Genomic DNA, 3,765 nt, shown 5'->3' with positions numbered 1-3,765 from the left:
TTGAGCACTGAAGTTGTCATGAGCCTGGAAAAATATTTGGCTGTTTACTGGTGTCTATTATACTGTAGTGTTTTTATGTTAATTTATTAAATTCACTTGTTGTATTATAGTTTGTTGTTGTATGTAAAGTGCTTTACTACAGCTTTAGCTGTTGTGAAATGCGTTATACAAATAAAATTGTATTGCATTGTATTGTATTGTATAGATCTATGTCCCGCAAAGCAAAAAGGATGCTTTCTCCTTTAGGCCACTTCTGTCCCGTCTGGAAGAAATCGAAGGCTGCATGGCACTAAACTTCTTGAACTTCAACAAAACGAAAACAGAAGTTATGGTGTTTGTGGCCCTTATAAATCTCGCCTTGTTGAATTGGGGGATGTCAGCACTAAAATTCACTCCCCATGAAAAACTCTGTAGTGATTTAAGGTTTTTTTTGGTGACAGATTTAAGTTGTAACGCCCCCAAATCAGCAAGAGACTGCTTCGACACATCAGCCAGGCTAGGTCAGCGAAGTAAGAAGGCACACATTGCAATGTTGTTTACTGGCTTGGTTTGTCACATTTTGTTGTCACCTAAATGTGAGCTCCTATGAGGAAAAAAACAATATGAATTATTTTTACAGGCTGAAGAGGACAAGAGTAGGAATGTGCATGTGAATTTTGGTGGCGATTGGTCTTAGTTTTCAGACATTTAGCGTTGCTAAAGTTTTGTTAAACTCCATAGACAGGCGGGCGGCGACCTCCCGTGGCTAACACCGCCGAAGCTGTCAAGGCAGCAATTAGCATAAACAGATGAGGATAGCAGGAAAAAATCAGGTTCTTACCGACCAGACATGGGGCTCCATGTGGAGGCAGCCGAGTACTGTAGCTCCGCGTTCGTTGCCGGTCAGGCAGACAAGGAGCTAGCATTGCGGTCGCCTTCTTAGAGGACCTCCGCATTGCGGTCGCCTACAATTTGTGCAGCCGTAGCAGGGCGAATGCTAATTCTTTCCAGCCAGGGATGCAGCTTGGTGTCATGGTGCAAGAGGCTCGTTCGAGTGCACCAATTTCAGAGATGAAGCTGCGCAACAAACACCAGAAGTCGGCTTGCCGAAATTGGACTTTGAAAAATCCAGCACGTGAGGATAGTGCGGTGCAGAAAATGGATGTATGGATGGACGGAGTTTGAGCACCAGACTTCCAGCGATGAAGCCAACCGTCCAGCCGAGTGGCCATTTAGAGCACCTAATTTTCGGATAGGCGGCGCAGGGCATACCCCCTTGCAGGTGGACTTAGAAAAAATAAATTCAAGTTAACCTTTATAGGTTTAAATTTAATATATAATAAGATAGGAACAATTCCACTTACAAAAAGCCTCTCGGGACACATTGTGTTCATATCTTGCGGACTTATCAAAGAAAGCAAATCTGGCATGAGAAAAACTGCTGCTGATTTCCTCATTCTCTTGTAAATCAGCCATGGAGAGTCTAACCCATGTGAGATTTTCAGAGGTTGAAGTGGGCATAAGTAGCAATGTCCACATAAATTTAGGTGCCGATTGAGCGCCGTTTTTGGAAATGATTAGCAATGCGTGTATAATGATTTTGAATGGACAAATATTGTTGTGACTCCCACGACTTCCCAAGACACGGGAATTGTGACTATACCTGTATTGCTCAAGAAAGGGGCGGAGAGGCTACGGGGGGATGAGATGGCTGGGGTGGAAGACTTTAACAACAGTCCAGAGCAAAGGTGAGTGATCCAATAGGGCCAGCGTCAAAAGGGGCATGCATGGACAACCCCCAATGTGAGCACAACTCGCCACTGTTCTACTGCTCTCATACATGTCCTATACTAGTCTAATATACGTTCTCTGCCACTCCAGACTTCCTCATGTAGTGCCACAGACATCAGGAAGCAGAGGTGGGCTGGCTGAAATGAAGACGTAGGGGTTCTCTTTTGGACTTGCCAAAAGAGAGTAGCAGCAAGAGACAGTCAGTGAGATGTTTTGGAGACAAAGTTAGGGAAACCAGACTTAGATGGTGGAAGATGATGAGAAGGATGATGAGGATAGAGCAGCCAGTCAAGAGGCTAGAGCAGACAGTAAACAGAAAATAATTTTTAGTAGTAGTGTGAAATAAACAACTGTCATTATAGTAGTCAGTGGTTCCATTTACATGGATAAAATGTATTTAATCCGATCAGAGTTCAGATTTAAATTATGATCGGATGCACTGTTTTAATGGACATTAAGAATATTGATCCGATTAGGACTTGCGTGTTCATGCATCACACTTTCGATCAGAATGAATTGTTTTGACATGCGCAGATTGACCTAATATACCGGAAATAGTAGTAGAAGAAGAAGCCGTAGCGACTTCCGTGTCAACAAAACATTGCTCAATCCATTTCTACTTTAAACGTTAGCGTTATTTTGCGTATTTTTACCATTTGCACTGGTATGTCAAGTTAACACTTCCTAGTGGAGCTGAAAATGTACCAGTTCAGTCTTGTGCCCGCCATGGCTTTCGCTCACTATGCTATTGCGGGCTTCTGTGAATAACAAACGTGTAAACTGATGTAGCAGACCATTTGTTCCGAAATTTTGGAATAAGTGTTTTTAATCGGATCATCAATCGACATAAACTACCCCTATCGTTCGGGTTAAAATCTTGAGCGGAATGGGATTTATCGGGTCAGAATATTCCGAATGGGGTGCGTACATCAAACATTTTTATTCCGACCAGGCTTTTAATTCGAATAAATGTGCCCATGTAAATGTAGCCAGTGAGCAGTGTATCATTAGCTGCAAATATATTTTCTTAAATCTTTGAATCACACACTGATTCTTTTTCATCTTTATGAAGAAGCTCTGTAAATCTGTGACCCATGATCCTACTTTAATTTAATTACTTACTGTAAAAGAGGAGTTCTGTGAAGAAGATGCTGACACATTCAAAGAAATATTTTGAGTTTAATTTCCTGATGTTTTCAAAGAGAGGAGACTTTTTGAAAATGATGGGAAACTAGTTCAGATAGTATCCAAAGTCTGTTTCGCCTTACTGTACAAGAATTTGCAGTCCTTCCACTCAGCGTTCCTGACATCTGACGTATATGTCTTTGAACCTTGCCATTTGAAAAACAACGCCATTTTTGCATATAGACAAACATTTTCTCATCAGATTGAAGCCCTTGACCCTTTGGTCTTAAACAGACTCAAACCCATTAGCACATCGAGCACAAAGTAGCTGTGCCACACTGAATTGCATTTTACTTTGACACAAACCGTGAACTTTGACAGAAACAGCTCACTTCACTTTAATGGTAATGTGTAAAATTGGGAAAATAACACTAGCCAGTGAATCTGAACACAAAAACGGACAATCTTATAACAAAACATTTCCAATAATATATTTCAAACTAATGGTGCAATGTTGCTTACTTATTAACAAACACCTATGTTTTCCTATTATAATGCAGTTAAGAAAAAAAATAGTCAAGGTGATGAGAACTCAGTTGGTGAAAACAGTTTTGACAGAGGTGACAAAAGGAAATTGGATGAAAGATCTGCACGTCAAATCCAGAAGAGAATAATGAGAGATGGAATTACTACCAAAAGTAAATTAAATCAAGCACTTGAAGAGCAGATCATGTGTGCCAATCAAAAAAAAAAACTTGAACGTGCAGCATTCTTTTGTTCAAGAAAAGGCTTTGCTCACCCTTTTCTTACAATTAAGAAAATGTTTCACCCTTCTGATAAAACTGCTCCAATGACACCCTGTCAACTTCA

The sequence above is a fragment of the Filicampus tigris genome, chromosome 2 (genome assembly GCF_054856515.1).
Source record: "Filicampus tigris isolate MCC_2025a chromosome 2, RoL_Ftig_1.0, whole genome shotgun sequence".
In the NCBI taxonomy this organism is placed as follows: domain Eukaryota; kingdom Metazoa; phylum Chordata; class Actinopteri; order Syngnathiformes; family Syngnathidae; genus Filicampus; species Filicampus tigris.
Note: the sequence above shows the minus strand (reverse complement) of the source record.